The 17,630-nt window shown below is 36.9% G+C and overlaps 1 protein-coding gene across 3 annotated transcripts in view; it reads left to right on the top strand.

The window, feature by feature from the left end:
- Window positions 1–17,630, top strand: part of LOC107702459 (vesicle transport through interaction with t-SNAREs homolog 1A-like) — a 136,852-nt gene that overhangs the window by 68,993 nt on the left and 50,229 nt on the right. The gene's annotated exons all lie outside the window — the stretch shown is intronic.

Here is a 17,630-nt window from a genome sequence, read left to right as displayed (position 1 = left end):
TATGTATATATATATATATATATATATATATATATATATATATAGAATAGAAAATTACTTTATGTATGTATGTATGTATGCATGTATATATATATATACACATACTTTTTTTTTTGTGGCCACACAGCCCACCCTTAAAATTAGGTGTACACAGAGACTGTAGACAATCCCTCATGGAATCCCTGATGTGGAGGAATTTTTAAACAGCACGTCTTCACCCTCGTTAGCCCCACCGGCTTTTCTTGACAGGGGTGGGCACTTCTCCCGGGGTTGAGGTACCATGCTAGCCCAGGCCAGGACACTGTGCCACCCTAAGTGAGCCCCCTGTCAGTGCCCTCTGCCACGGTCACCGCATAGCAGGGAGCAGGGGCCTGTCACGCGTCAGCACCAATTACAATCAGCTGGTACACACCACACAAAATGCAGCCAGCCCCTGGTAACACACACACACACACACACACACACACTCACAGGTCCATTACCGTCACACTATTGTGCTCTTACACACACCAACTCAAGCAGAACAATCAAATTGCAGTTTTTGCCTGTAGTGGTAATGTATTAATGGACCAGAAACATAATCGTACATTTTGTTTCCTGAATGAAAAGAGCATTAGAGTGCAATGACTTTACAGGAAGTGACTCCACTAGAAAATACGTGTTTACAGAATTTACCAGATAGGAGGGCCGTTCTTTTTGTGTGAAGTCAAATACTCTCTGTTTGACCTTAATGCACTCAGCAGATGATATGTGGTGAAAAAAAGCCTCTTTTGAGTTTCCTTAACTCTCTTTAGCTCTCTACATTTCCCTGCACTGGGACTAATAAAAAGAGACCTGTTTACATTAACCTTGAGAAACGTTCTCTCTGTGAGTGAAACTAGATGGAATGTGCTCTCTTGTTGCTTTGTATGATATGTTTTTGTGCTGGGCAAAGCAATTCCATGAGAGAACTGGTTTCGAGGACAAAAGAGCTCTTACCTTGGTACAGTACAATCACTCCAATTCCCACTAAACTTGGGAAAAAAAGATCATTTAATAAATAAAGGCTGAAATGGTGCAAAGTGAGAAGGATGTGTGAAAAGAGCCGTGATATTAATATGATGCGTAAAAGGATATGTACTGTTTAGTTTAAAGCGAAAGCCAAAACCCTGATGTTGTTTTTTTTTTGTGTGCTTTTTTTCCATTCTTGTGTGGTCAACCAATTCACTTTTTGTCTGACTCCGCAGTCATGTCTCCGGCCACCGGAGAAACAATGTGTGGTTTTGGTAGGCCAAGGCTGGAGACAGTCACGTCTTTGTTAGGCGATGTTCGGGGCAGCTTGTGGTCCTGGTACTGGGTTCTGTTTGTGAGGCTGTTGTCAGTCCATAAACAGCAGCGTATCACTGACAGCAGGGCCCCTGTCTTACACGACCACACAGCTGTTGTCTCGCAGATCTGTGTGTCACTGTGTGTGTTCAGCAGTGACTGTGTACATGTTCTTTTGCGAGTTTCCTTGAATTTCTCTAAATTACAATTCTTAATTAATTACAATTACAATACAATACGAGTTTACTCGAATATTACAATTCTGTCATCATTTATTCACCCTCATATGACTTGTACACTATATTTGAAGTCTTCTGAAACCGTGAGATTTGTGTGAGAAGCAGAGTGAAATTCGTCAGTATAGCTGTCAAATGTCCAAATTCAGAGAAAAATAATATAGAAAATAATAAACAAATTAATAAATAAATGCAAAATACACTACCATTCAGTTGTTTGGAATCGGTAACATTTTTTAATGGTTTTGAAGGAAGCTCTTATGCTCACCAAGGCTGCATTTATTTGATAAAACTAAAATAAAAACAGTAATATTGTAAAATATTGTTACAATTTAAATTCTCTATTATTACAATTACAATTTTCTACAATTTTCTCTTTCAATTTTTTTTGTTTTTTTTACATCTTAAAATGTCATTTATTCATTAGTGGCACACGATCCATCATAAATCATTATAATGATGATTTTGTGGTCAGGCAATACAATATTTATGTGAAAACTGTGATATGTATATGTGTGTGTGTGTGTGTGTGTGTGTGTGTGTGTGTGTGTGTGTGTGTGTGTGTGTGTGTGTGTTTGTTTGAATAGGAAGTTATGTAAAAGTTTTTTTTTCTTCTTTTTGTTTTTGTTTTAAAAACATATCATACTGTCCCCACATTCATATTAAAATAAAATAAGACATTTGAAATTACGGTTTTAATTTTCTTTCTAAACCCTGGTCAAAAATCATGAAATAAATCAAAATTATTTATTGGTTTATGCAACACTACTTTGTATGGTGGGAAGAAAAAAAAATGCAGTGTATATTAATATTATGTTAATATTTTCCAGATAATGTTTAACACATTTATTTCTATTTTTATGTTTTAAAGGGAGTCCCTTTAAAGGGATCATCATGCAGTAATTGCGGTCTCTTTTTCGTTCTTTTTGGAGTTTGACAGTGTTCATCACCATTGACTTTAATTGCATACGGTAAAAAGCAGCTTGAACTTTCTTCAAAATATTACCACTTGCATTCCTCAGATTGAAGTCATTCAAGCTTGGCATGACATTAGAGTGAGTAAATGATGACAGAATTTACATTTGTGCAAAAACAAAACATTTAAAGCTTGAGTTGCATCCTTCATTTGCAATAATGTGTATGAAAGTTATGTAGATTTTGCATAGTAAAACACCTACAGACTGGTTTCTCTGTTAAATCTGAATCTTAATACAGCTGTAGTGCATTAAGTCTCTTTGTGTGTATGTGTGTGTCCCATCTGGCCCTGCAAGTGTCTCACCTGTACTGTGGCTTTGAGATCTGATGTCTGCGGGAAGTCCTGATGAAACCACGTCTTCTCCTCCCGTCACTCACGCTGGGGTCACATTCCATCATGCTGACTAGAAAGAGAGAGAGAGAGAGAGAGAGTGTGTGTGTGTGTGTGTGTGTGTGTGTGTGTGTGGCAACAGGCTGCTGTGAGTGGTACCAAACTCATCACTTCTTCCTGCCCACTGATCCAAGCAACATAAAAGAAAGGTGGGCTCTGTTAGATGACATGTATTATTCATGTGAGTGGTAAAGGTATATGCGTTTTGTTATTACCCGCTTCGTGTCTCCGTGCTTTGGTGGAGTTGGCCCCACAGTCGCATTCCAGACACCCGTGGGGATCCACTCCCGAATAAAACCACCGACCACCACAACCAACTTCAAAAAACACAAGCTAATTATTTTGTTCAACTGCGACCATGACAATGTGTAACTCTCTGTAATAGATTAAAAGTACAAGTGCGAGAAAAAGATGAAGACGGAAGACAAAAGCGAGGAGGCAGACAGAGGGATTTGAAAAGGACAGCGACGAGTTGACAATTGAGTTATAATATCCTGTCCTTTATGAATAATTAATTTGATGGCACCGCACTCTGAGAAGTTAGATTAAATTAGTTCTGCCATGTCTAAAAAGTTAGTTATGCTTCATTAGTGGATGAGATGGCAGGGAGGTTGCTTGGCCTGTCAGGGCTGGTGCAGTTAATTCAACTCTTTGCCACTGATTACATGCCGACTTTCATTGACCATGGGTGATATTCAGTCCAATGCATGCTTTTGCATTTAACAACATTTAAAACCATGCAGATCCCACAGCTTCGCTGCACTTCAATACCATTGAAGTCTTTCAGTGCTATGCTTCGCTTATGAAGACAGTCAAGGTTGTTGGCGTCCATGGCAATGGAATATTGTCTGTAGTTTGTAGGTGGGTGTTTCTTCAACTTAACTTGAACTGATTTCACCATTTTATATGAAGATCATATTAAAACTGACGTGGAAAACGTTTTTACCATTTATCATTCATGTATAAATTTTATGTATATAATGTAGAATATTTCACTTAACGAAGACCCAGACTTTAAAATCTTAAACTATGAAAATTCCATTAAAAAAACTATTCATTAATAAGCAAAACATAAAAATAAAATACAATAAAATTTAAAATAATCATATACATTTCTATTTATTTAGAAAAAAAATTCTTAATTTTTTTCAACTAAAGGTTTGAGACGTGATAAAAAAATAAAAAATCAAGTTATATTTTATTATGCTTGATTTCAGATTATGCAAAAATTGAAAAAAAATTTTGATTGAATTGTGTGTATTTAGCATACATAAAAACTGACTGCGAAATTAAAAGAATTAAGTAAGTTTGATTTTGACTTTGTAAGTGTTTTCAGAAGACTATTTTCTAATATCCACTGGGCCAAAAGTGTCCACAGTTAAAGAAGCCCCCAGGTTCACATATAGCCAAACGTTGCTCTTCAAAAGGCATTTAAAGGGATACTCCACCCCAAAATGAAAATTTTGTCATTAATCACTTACCCCCATGTCGTTCCAAACCCGTAAAAGCTTTGTTCGTCTTCGGAACACAATTTAAGATATTTTGGATGAAAACCGGGAGGCTTGTGACTGTCACATTGACTGCCAAGTAAATTACACTGTCAAGGTCCAGAAAAGTATGAAAAGCATTGTCAGAATAGTCCATCTGCCATCAGTGGTTCAATCTGAATTTTACGAAACGACAAGAATACTTTTTGTACGCGAAGAAAACAAAAATAACGACTTTATTCAACAATTCGTCTCCTCTGTGTCTCTCCGCATCACCGTAGCGCCATTTTGGATATCCAATATCCACTGAACGCAAGCAGTGTACGCTCTTCTGTGTAAGCCGCGACACAAGGATACGTTTTCTACGTGTATTTATGCTTTGATTTGAACGAAAACTGTGCATCCGTGTGTCGCGGCTGACACAGTGGATATTCTCCAAAATGGCGCTACGGTGATGCGGAGAGACACAGAGGAGACGAATTGTTGAATAAAGACGTTATTTTTGTTTTCTTCGCGTACAAAAAGTATTCTTGTCGCTTCATAAAATTCTGATTGAACCACTGATGGCAGATGGACTATTCTGACGATGCTTTTCATACTTTTCTGGACCTTGACAGTGTAATTTACTTGGCAGTTAATGTGACAGTCACAAGCCTCCCGATTTTCATCCAAAATATCTTAAATTGTGTTCCGAAGGTGAACAAAGCTTTTACGGGTTTGGAACGACATGGGGGTAAGTGATTAATGACAAAATTTTCATTTTGGGGTGGAGTATCCCTTTAAGCTTGAAACACACTGAAAACTTAGCCCTGAAGTTTTGTTAGCTAAAAGTAGTCATGCGAACTCTTAGAACATTGGTTTCTATTGCACACTTGGCACTTTATGGTATTCATAAACTTTTTATTGTAATTTTCCAACCCTGTTCATAACATGATCTGTTCAGTTTTGCCATGACTCTTTGCCACAACTCCACCATTTGTGATTGGATGATTACATTTGATTCAGAAAATGTTGTCTAGACACAGTCGTCATCAGTTCACTAGGAAGAGGTTTATGCCACTACACACTGGAAATCAAGAGATGCCATTTTATTTTGACAAGCTCTTCTGGTTTTTTAGTATTTTTTTGGTTCTTCATGTGCAGTGGTGCCCATTGTATGTTGTAAGTTGTAAGTATTTTAAAAAGCAAAGGAGGTGCAAAATGAGAAAATTGGTAGAAAGGACGAAGCGTTCGAAGATTGTAACTTGAGGCCTTGACATTACTTGGATTCAAACCAAATATAGATTGTGTTTTCCTGCCCTTTGTGCTGATGTTATGTTGTGTATTTTCACTCTGGCATTTGACAATAATCCCTCTTCATCAGGCTAGCCATGGCTATTGTTAAATGAGCCGCATGATGCATCTCTTTTGTGTGCTCCCACCATGCCTCATCTCCTCCTTATAATAGTGTTTTTATTTGCCGTTCTCTAGTGATGGGAAGTGTGTTGGTATTAACCTAAAGAAACAGACAAACTGGTGTTGTTTGTGCCGATAAAGCAGTAGTGTTCTGGCAAGCAGATGCCCCTGCCTCTTTGCAATAGAAAAAAATGCAGAGGAAACCTTGGAAAAAAGAATACAGAAGGACAAAGGCATAATTACACCGCCACCAAATCCAGGTGAAGACTGTAATATTTTAAGCTAGAAAAGAGGACCTTATTAGCAGCTACCAGACACCAGAACATTTATATTGATTTTATACAGAAGTTCAGTAAACCGTACAGTAAGTTAATACTAAGAAACTTTTGTTTTAGTCATAAAATTGGCAGTTATTTTGTCTTTTTTTGCTCCACCAATGAAAATAGTTCAGCAGAATCTGATGCACTTCCTAGCAACACAGTAGTGGTATTTTTCAATAAAACACTGTTTTTGAATTATTTGTTTAAGTGAGTGATTCAGTGACTCACTCAAAGTCTCGTTTCATTCCTGAATCAATCAATGAGTTTTTTTAACTAAGTTGAGTGAATGATTAAATGACTCATTCACATAGACATTTGGTTCATTCCTGAATCAACCTGTTTTAAGTGGTTTTGAACAAATCAGTCACATAAATGATTCTGTTACTTGTTGCCACCTACTGGCTAAAACAATGAAGCCTGCAAAAAGATTTTGCTTGGAAGTTTTTGTGTAGTGTAGCTTAGATATGGGCAGTATGATAATTATACTCGGAGTAGAAATAAATCAGAAACAGTCATTTCTACTGTTACAGTACTTTAACTTGTGTTAATGTCATTATAGAAGTTTCCAAAGTGTAAAACAAAAATGTCACTGCATAAAAAACATCCATTTACATGAAGTAGATTACATCTTGATCCCCCCAGGTTCCCATAAAGCTTTGCTCATTTAATTTTTAAAAGCTTCTCAGTTTGCAGTGGCTTTTTTTCCTGAAAGTGGGTCCATTTCAACCACAGCTTTATATAAGCTGATCGGTAAACATGTTTAACCAGTGCATTTTCTGTGTGTTATGAGACAACTGTTCGGCTCATGAGTATTAATGAACTCAAAGCTCGAGTGGGAGAATCCCTAAGTGTTGGTAACTGTCAGATTCTGTCAGCGCTACGAATCCTAACAGCACAGAGTAGCATGCCGCCGCGTGCTTCCGATTCAAACTCATGTTTGATGTCTTGCTTTCACGCCCTCCATTTCTACTTAAGTCAAATTACTGCAGACAGTCCTAATTCTCCCGAGAATTTTTGTTTGTTTTGTGAGAATACATATTTTACATATCATTGGCACGTCGCTGATGTATTTAGCAGCATATAAGCGAAGAGAGAGATGTTTTTTCTTGACGGATTTTTGCTCGGGTTTTGGCTGAAATCAGGGCTGTCTTTGTAAGAGACCTGACCGGGCTTTGTGAAGACGTTCTAAATAATGAAGCATGAATTGAGGACCCCGAGCCCTTGGAGAACTCTGCTGTCCCGCAGAGATCAGCCTGTCACACAGGCATAATCGCCATCGTCTCTCCTCTGCTTTCTGTTTTATAGGTCAGATAAGGAACCCTTTTTGTGCTTGAGCACTTAATATAACTATATTTTTGTAGGTTTTATTCACAAGACCATCATTTTAATGAAAAAAAATCTCTGTGACATGACATAAAATTATAATTTCAGCACATAGCTCACACAAAAATTAGAATTCTGTAATTATTTAGGCCTACTCACCCTTATGTTGTTCCAACCCTGTATATGACTTACTATATGAGAAGATACTTTGAAAAATATCTGTTTTTTGTCCATAAAATTAAAGTCATTGGGGTCCAATATTGTTTTGACCCCAATGACTTGTATTTTATGGCCATAAACTGTTAAAATGTTGTATAAAACATCTTTTGTGATCCACATAAGAAGTAAATGCGTACAGGTTTGAAACAGCACAAGTAATTTTTATTATGTTTTTTCCTATCCCTATAAAATATATAGTTCCTGTGATTTCTCTTGATTTAGGCTAATAATACAAGTTCTGGATTGTGGCTCTGAAGGCTCTGATTATCTGCAAAGCTTGAAGTTCTTAATATTACTGAGGTCTGCAACTTTTTTCTGTTGTGTACCATGAATCAAATACCTGTGAGCGAAAATTTACCAAATAGACCAAAAAAATCGATTGCAACAAATCAGTGGATCTTTCTTTGTTTCCAATCTATTTCGGCTGAACCGATCAAAGCACACCTGACCACCTGTAGGTCTGAAAGAGCATTGTTATTTTACTCTAGGCACAGGTAGAGCTTGCTTTAATATGAATCTGTACTATCACATGACGAGTCCAAGCACTATTCTTCATTCGTTCCTATTGTTTTGAGTGGATTACTGTGGGACGGAGAGAGCGTTTAAACAAAACTCAGTGGATCGATGGATTAATTTAAAAAGAGAGAGCAAGTGAAAACTAAAATCAGTAGGTGTTTAAATGTGCTAAAGTCTTGAGAGCTACTCGGGGGCGGCTGTCAAAACATGCAAATGAGGGTGACGGCACATTGTTTTGACAAATATAATTAAGGTGTTTCAATTTGGAGTCCTGCGATACACAGGACTGCAGGGCTCCCCAAGCGCTCTGCTAATTGTGAAGATTGCTTTTAAGATCTGAATGCTCGTTGGGTTTTTGTTTGCTTTTTTTCTTATTGGATAATGAACTGTTAGGAAGTGTTAGATCTTGGCATCGTTTCGACTGAGGTTTTTGTCAGAGATAGGCAGGGATGAACACCCTGAGGTGTTGTGTTTTACAGATAATTAAGAGGCAAAATTTGTGTTTGGCTGTTTGATCTGCCTGTCAACTTTCTGATTAGAGGCTTTACAGGCTTTAATCAACAGTAATGGGATCATTAACGTTCCTAAACTGTTTAAAAGAACGTCAGGATTTTCTTCCAGTCCGACACATTGGAGCTCGTGAGTCTGGCAGGGTGTGAAGTTTGCTGGTGTTCAGTAAATGATGTGCAGCATGTGATTAGGAGGAAGTGAGGTGATTATAAGAGCAGGCCTCCCACTGCAGCAGCCACGCCAGCTTGCGTTTATCTGTTTCTCACTTCTCTCTCTTTTCGCTCTTTTACCAGCTTTGCTTCTTCCTTCCTATTCTCCTCTGCAGCTCAGAGTGAATTACAGCACGCATTTCCTATTCACATTTCATGTTTCGTATTTTGTCAGCCAAAAAATGCATATTCGCAGCACTGAAGTCTGATTCGTGTTTATCATGACATATGAAGACGAATGCATGTGTTTTCTTGCTTTCTTCGAACGCCAGTGACTGTACACAAAGACTAATCTTTTGGACTGGCCCTCTCTGCTCTGAAAGGGATGGAAAAAATGCACCAAATAAAGTGGCGGCACATGCATCAATATTAATAAAGTCAACTGACAGTGTACCACTGTTTATTAATTTCGCTCGGTCACGTTTGGTGCACATTTCATCTCAACTGGGGCCTAATCTGCACGATGAAATAATTTCCTCCTCCGAAAGAACGAAGTGAACGAGTGAATGAGGTCCATTTGATGGGTGCGGATTGACCGGTTCGGGCACGGTAGATGTATGGCTCTCCAGTGGCCCATGGAAATTCTGCCTGTTTAATTGAGGAACCTGAAAGCAGTGGGCAGCCTGTACTTTTTGTAAGTGAGGCAATCAAGACCTGCCCCAGACTCTATTAGTTTTCATTTGGATGCTTCAGTAATGCCAGTTGATTAAATTGAAGCAATTTGCTGAAAGAAAAACTAACCACCCTACACCTTTCCCACCCACCACATCAACAGCGGTTAGGTTTTACTGTAAGTGCTGTTGTTTGGGCTCCCTTTTCTCTTAGTTGTATGTCAATTTGTGGGCGATTGTGCAATTATTGGTATTTTGACTATTTAACGTCTAGAAAAATGCAAGTAATTTATGTTAAAACATTTATCATATTTGCACTTATATAAGATAATTTATTAATTATTTTATACATAATTTATAATAAATAAATTATTATATATATAATTTATAAAATAATGATTTGTTTTCATTGAATAAACATAGGATCATGATGCAAACATATTAAATTTAATTGCATTTTTTTTCAAAGTGTCAAAGTGAGATGGTATGTTATAAAATTTTACTGGCTAGTCTAGTTAGTTTTATTTATTTCTTTATTAATTAATTCTGGCAAATTTAACCTTTCAGCACTTAAAATTGAGAAATAAGTCATTAAAGTGACTAATAATTTTAAACAATATGTTTTATGCATAGTTAGTTATAGGCTGTCCTATAGAAAATTGTTTCTCTCTTTAATTTGATTTATTAACATTTTTCTAGAGGATAGAAAAGTTCTTCTAATTGAAGAATCACTCCTATCTGCTTTTATTTCAACTGTAAGCTCACTGATACAGAAGTCGGTCGCTATTGATGCGATTCTTATCTTTGCTTGTTTTTGAGCTCATGGGGCATTCTGCTGTTGAACCTGTTCTCCAGCATGCCTTGTTCTCCGGTCCATCCAGGGTCTCTGAGAGAGTCTTCCCTTTCAAATCAATCTCAGAGGAGTGGAAGTAGGAGGGGAAATCAGGGTTCATTTTCTCTGTCTTCCCCCCCCCCAGCTTAAACAAATGGTTCTATTAGCGCACACTCTCCCTCTGGCGTGGTCATTCATACACATTAAACTTGTGTCTTATCAGCCAGAAGAAGCCCTCACATCTCCACACACAACAATCGGCAGTAATCAGGCCTTTAGAAGAGTGTGTGAGATGTGCTGTGTGAGCTGGGAAGAGAGAGACTGAGAGAGAGAGAGAAAGAAGAGAATGATTAATAGAAAGTTGAGTGGCCGGCTAATAAAGATTTGTCTTAATCAGAAGTGATTTGTCAGAGCAGAAGCGCGGCAGTGTCAGGGCTGAACCAATGAATAAAACAGAGCCCAGCGGAGTGAAAAAAGGCCAGTGAAATGGGGCCTGATTACCCAGCGCTTGCTCTCGCACAGACAGGCCATGGCCCTTCTCTCTCTCATTCATCCCTTTGAAACTAATACATTCTCTTCCTATCCATATTATTCTGTCCATCTTCTGTCTGTCTAGGCTGTTAAACCCAGTTTTGAACAAGACTAGGCCCAAATTTAGCTTTGGGTTGATGATTTTACCTTTGTACTAAAGCAATAGTGGATGCGAAAATTATTATATATAAAGGAACATTTTAAAGAGTTTTCACGGGTCTTTAACATACAATCGGGTAAATTACTATATCCATAAATTTCCCCCAAGAACATCATAGTAGCGCTTCATATGGCTTGCGAACTACATTTTATGCATTATGAAGCCAAATAGTAGAGTTTGTGGTCGATATGGTTCACAAATTGGACCAAATCATTCATTTGCAATGATTCAAATGATTCAACTGGTCACAGCAATTCTCTGGGGAAAAAAAAATGTATTTAAGCATGCTATTTTTAAGTGTTTACAATATATAATTAAGTATAATAATAAACAATATGGTTCACAATTTGAACTGAATACTATCAAATCATGATGCAGTAATCTTTATTGCATTTTTTAAAACGGTCAGTTATGCAATGTTATAAAAAAAAGAACAGTTTGAAAATACAGTTTTAACAGTTTGTCATAATTTTTTTTTTTTTTTTAGTAAATAAATTACAGAGGGAAGTCAAAAAATTCTGGTTAGGGGACTAGGCCAAATTGGAATATTTCTGGCAAATTGAAAATTTTAGCACTCTTAAAAATGAGAAATAAGTGATTTAAATTGACAATAATAGTTTTTATCTACAGTTATTTAAAATAAGTTATAGGATATCCTTTTTTCTTTGTTTTATTTATTTATTTTAATGATTTTTTTTTATTTATTAGAATTTGTTTACAAATCGGACTTCCACTAATCTCAGTCAGGAACAGGATTAGTAAACAAATCGTTCTTTTGTGCCAGTTCTTGTCAGTGAACCGACTGATTTATTTTAGCAGTTTTTGAAGACTCTACAAAAGAGAAGATGCTCAAATTTGGTGGCTCAGCAGTTGAATACTGTAAACAAATAACAAGAATAATAAAAGTGCCATCAGCACTTTGCTCCCAGACGGGAATAACTTGTCTAAAATAAAGAGAAGGAACTGTGTTTCTGCGTTGCTGTGTGTGTGTGTGTGTGTGTGTGTGTGTGTGTGTGTGGGGGGCAGTCGTTGTTGGACCTGCCTTTACTCTTCCCCTGCGCGCTTTTGCTCTCATTTGGCTGTGTCTGTGGATTGTGTCCAGATAGAAGTGTGTGTGGTAACCTTCAAAAAGTGGCTGCAACTCTGTAATAAAAAGCCGTCCGGAGCCTGGGAGTGAGCCTGTGTCAGGGCATGTACCCTTTCAGCTCTGGGGACAGACAGAGGGCTTCAGACAACTCAGAGAGGACTCACACTCAAACAGCTGCTGTAAAATTGATGATGTGCCCAATTATACGTGTCTGCTGAGGGGAGGTGGATGGATGGATAGAAGGACGAGGGAACGGAGAGGTAGAAAACGCTTCTTCCCCGGTGTGTTCTGCCTCCATCTTGCTGCCAACGGCTGGCAGGAAGAGGGGGATGAAAACGAGTGACATTCAGACCTCCGAGATGTCCTGAGTGATTTGATGTTCCTGCAGGCCAAGCTCAAAGGCAGACAGGCACGGTCATTCACAGAAGGGAAAGACAGACAGACCGAAAGATAAAAGAAACTTTGACTGCACTAACACAATGTTTCAGGAGTGTAGGGATGGGAAAAGTAGTAAAGTTGAAGCAATATACTCAGAATAAAAGGAAACACGATAAAAAAAGATAAAAAGAAATTAATAACAGCTAAAGAAATTACTGGTAATTAAACACTCAGGCTTTCAATGTGTCAAGGTGTTTTAGAGACTTCTCGAGCTGAATCATAATTCATCTTTAAAGTAGGACTGGGTACTGATACAGACTTCCTGATCTGTTTTGATACAAGCTCTCAATTTGAGTTGGATTTGATTTGATCCAATTAATTTCAGTTTATTTTGCTTATATATTAAAGAAATTCCCTGATCTTGTGTTGTAAATTGCATAGAACTGTTCATTAAAAGAACCGGCTCAAAAGAGTCATTATTCGTGATTAACGATTCACCAGTCATGCTATATGTTTTTGAGTCACTAAAAAGAAACAGGTGGTAAGATTCGTTTGAGGATATGATTCACGTTGTTCATGTAGTATGTTTGCTTCTGCTTGCAGCCCACGAAGACAAATCATAGAGTTTTCTTGCAGTTATGTTGCGGTACACAGTCTTTCTTCTTTTGCCATGGCTTCTGAAAAGCAGTGTAGGTGAACCTGTTAACGTGGTACATTATGTAAATATTAATTTTAGAAATAATGCTGACATCTTAATGTTGACATCTGAAGGATGTACTGTGCTTTACAAAAACATGATCACATAATAATTGAAAATATGTTTAGAGTAAAAGATTGATTTTGATTAAAAAAATGAAAATTAAATTAAGTACAATTTAAATGATTGCATACAGTAGATTATGCATACAGTAGATTATTTTTCATCAAATTGAATTCATTCTTATAAGGATGTACTGTGCTTTACAAAAACATGATCACATAATAATTGAAAATATGTTTAGAGTAAAAGATTGATTTTGATTAAAAAAATGAAAATTAAATTAAGTACAATTTAAATGATGATTGCATACAGTAGATTATTTTTCATCAAATTGAATTCATTCTTATTTGTGATTTTCTTTCTTTAGTTTATTTTTATTTTTATTTTTATTTTTATTTTAAATAGACGCTCTGGAGCTTGCTTAAAGTCTGTCATCACTATCCCTTGCAACTAGGTTTCTTGCGTTTTTTTGTTTTGCTTAGCTTTTATTTAGTATTGCAGCTCATAGATGTGAACTGCACTAAGTTTTCTGCTAGTTTCAGAGTTTCCATTTTTTTTTAGAGTGCCTACTTGAGTACCATCATTTGATTTGTTAGACATTAAATTATGACCACATAAATAAATAAACAGTCAGCTTAATATTGTGTGAAAGAACAATGATAATTTGAGTATTGGCACAGTTCTGCTCTACATTATCGCAGTGAGAACTGAGATCTCGTCCACAAGTTGTGGTCAGCAATCAGTTAAAGAGTCTGCATTAAAACAAGCTCATCGGTAATGATTGTGCTGGATTTTAGTAATATCCTTGTTAAATGGGCCTTGGGGATCTGGATCTTTAACTAGAGCAGGCCTGTGGAAAAGCTTGGCGTCAGGGTCATTTAAATTGTTAATAGGGCCTTAAACGGGGGAAGAATATTTTATATCATTATGAGCACGAAGCCATGTTCGTAAGCACGGAGTCTAGTTATTTATTTATTTAGGTTTTTTTTCTCGTTCCCGAACGCCTGTTTTTTCACAGCTACACCCTCAATTTACAGAATGTCAGCGTCCTCATTAAAGCGTGTGATAATTAATTAGCACCTAATTAAGTAGACATGTATCTAAAGTGCTGCACACAAAAGAATAACTGACTATAATTCATGCTACGCTTCAAGTATATAGTTTTATTGCACATGATGACCTGAGATCTGAATGTAATGCATCTTGGTGTCAATATTTTGTGTATTGTTGCATATAGCAATTAAAATAATACCACCATTAAAGGGATAGTCCACCCAAAAATTAAAATTGTCATCATTATTTATTCACTCTCATGTTGTCTTTCTTTTGTGTAACACGAAAGAAGATACGAATGCCTGTTTTTTTTTTTGGACCCCATTGACTTTCATTGTATGGACAAAAACAGTTTTAAATATTCTTTTAAATATCTTCTTTTTTGTTCCACAGAATACATAACATCATTCAGGTTTTAAAGAAAATGAGAGTAAATGATGATGACAGAATTTTCATTTTTTCAACTATCAACTATTTTCAACTATCCCTCAACAATGTCTAGTGAAAAATTTGTGATTTTTCCCTCTAACAGCTCTTTTTTTTTCTACGTAGAAAAGGAAGGAAGAGAAATCATGTCGTTTTCCCCTTCTCAGGGAGTGTTTGTTTTTCTCTAGCCAAACTCTCTGCTCAAACCTCTGCCACATTCTTGTCCAAGTCTCATTACTCTACAAATATACGAATCGAGAAGAGAGACAGATCAGATCAGAATATTAGTGAAACATAGACAGAGACAAACGGATATATCAAGAGAGGAAGAGAGCCGTGGAATTGTGGGTTGGTAAAGTTCCTCTCACCCCTGGGATGCGGTGTACACTCTGTTAATCGTCCAACAGTGTGTGTTTTTGTGTATGTGTGTGTGTGCTTTTGGAGCTTGTTCTTAATGGCAACATCAATTTGCGGTCCCGCAACTAAGAGAAATATTTATCTTTGCACTCATGCACAGGGGAAAAAGAAACCGGAGTCCATAATGTGTTTTACAGTGTGTTGGCCGCAGGAATATTACATTATACGGAGTTTGGTTTAACAGCTTTATTCCGTGTTTTCAGTGGCACAGGTTTTATGCAGTCAGTCAGTCAGCCAACCCTCCTGTTTCTTGATTTTGTGGAAATTCTTTTATGTACCTGCTCTATTTTCCCCTCATATTCTTTTAATTCATTTGTATTCACTTCACTTTCTTTAGAATGAATGTTAACTTATGTGGATGCCAACAATCAGTCAATGGAGATAGCGAAGCGCATGACCCTTGAATAGGAGACCTTGACACAGAAATATCTCGCTATCTAAAAAGCCGTCTGAGAAATATGACAGTCAAGTTTTATATTGTACCTATTGTGCATAGCAACTTAGTTTTTTCTCCTTCGGTTTATTTATATCTCGTTGAGCGTAGAATATAGAGCGCTGACAGGATTGTTTCATTTGCGCTCGGACCCCTTCATGCCAACGGTCTCATCTATCATCTGAAGTGATATATGAGCGAGCGTGTCTGCGTGCTTGTGTATTGCATTGTTGCCATTGTGGCTGTGTCACATTCATTTGTTTAAAGGCCCCTTTCGCCCTGGACAGAGACAGATAACAGTGCTTAATTTTCTTTATACAAGATTTCCACTCGCGGGTGGGTGGCAGCGTGTCTCAGGCTCGACGGCCGGACACGGTTATGATGGTTATTAATATCTCTATTCGCTCTTTTAATCTGGCCTATCTGTCACATGCGCTGTGACTGCTCCATCTAATCTGAGTATCCTTCAATCTGTCCCCACTCTGATTGGAAATTAATGAAGGCGAGAGACGCCTTTAAGTGTCTCGGTCTTTCTCGTTCTGTGTGAACGCAGATGTAGCCCATTCCTCTGTTCCTCGAGCGTCACGCTGTCTCTTTGAGAGCTGCACCTGTGTAGCGTAATCCAGTCATGAGTGCGTTGTTTACTCACAATTGTTTGGTGCATTTGAAAGCGTAGCTTTGATCCATGCAAAGATTTTTTCACTTCACTTTTTTTACTCACTTCCTCTTCAGACTGCTAATGTGTTTTCTACTTATAGTGGAGAGGGTTTTTGCTGGAGGAAGGGAGGAAGGGATTTTTGTTTTGTTCATTGTTTTTTTCTCTTTTGACCCTTGGGATGTGAATATGACAGTGACCACAGACAGGCTTGTCAGACGCCATGTATGGGATGTTTATCTAAGTGTGAGTGTGTAAATGGGTGTACGTCCGTGACAGATGAAATGTGTTTGTAAGCGAGCAGCTGAATATTGCATGTGCTGATCGGGCTCGGTCTGATGCGGCATGCTGGGATATGCAAAATATTTAAGACAGCATGTTGGTGAGAAGGAGATGTAGTTTGAGATCCCCAGACATTAGAAATCAGGGTTGCAACTAGACTTTTACATGAGGCAGGGTGTTGCTAGGTGGTTGCTATGGTTTTTTTACAGCTTTTTTTTCTCAGAAGAGCCCACTTTCAAAAAAAATGTAGTTAAACATCAGAGGTGAAGGAGAGAAGTACTTTATACAGTGTTCAGATTTATTTTCTGGAAATTAGTACATATTTAATTAAATAATGCCTCATTTGCATATTTAAACATAACATTTCAGATTTGTAATTTTAATTTTTAAGTTTTGCCTTAATACTAATTCAAGACCAAAAACTGGTGGTGATGAGAAAGTCACATGATGAATCAAAGCTCATCACAAACAGCTCCACAAGCTGAGAAGGGAAATACTAATATATATGTGTATATATATATATATATGTGTGTGTGTGTGTGTGTGTGTATATATTTATTTGTGTGTGTGTACATAAATATGAATGCATATATATAATATATATATATAAAATATTCTGTAGTGAATTAAATTGTTTCTATTCATAAAATTTATACATATTAGAATAAAATCACAGAATGAATAGATATATACAGTGCCATGAAAAGGTTTTTGAATGAAAATGTATATAAACTAGGGATCCACCAACATTTAAATTCTGACCAATACTGGTTAGGCAATCATTATTTTCATGTTATGACCGATAATCAACAAATGGCTAAAATCCTATGAATCCTAATTGAGATCCTAATATGTCCCTCCTTCGTTGTATTTCTATAACTTGAGACAAAGTTAATTTTTTAAGACAAGACACTTCCAAGTGATGCACTTGATCATAAGCCATAAATCTCCAATTCAGCAGCACTTACATACATCAAACTTTTCATTTTTATTCCTTATTTTATTTATATTCTGAAGGTTTTTTACAGAAGTGTTTGTTCTTATAACATTTGCCTGATTTATCTAACATTTTGTTTCCTTAAAATATGGTAAAATATTTATTTTATTATTAGAGAATAT

The sequence above is a fragment of the Sinocyclocheilus anshuiensis genome, unplaced genomic scaffold (assembly GCF_001515605.1).
Source record: "Sinocyclocheilus anshuiensis isolate Anshui unplaced genomic scaffold, SAMN03320099.WGS_v1.1 scaffold190, whole genome shotgun sequence".
Taxonomy (NCBI): domain Eukaryota; kingdom Metazoa; phylum Chordata; class Actinopteri; order Cypriniformes; family Cyprinidae; genus Sinocyclocheilus; species Sinocyclocheilus anshuiensis.
The sequence above is the reverse complement of the archived record's forward strand: the minus strand, read 5'-3'. Positions and strand labels throughout refer to the sequence as shown.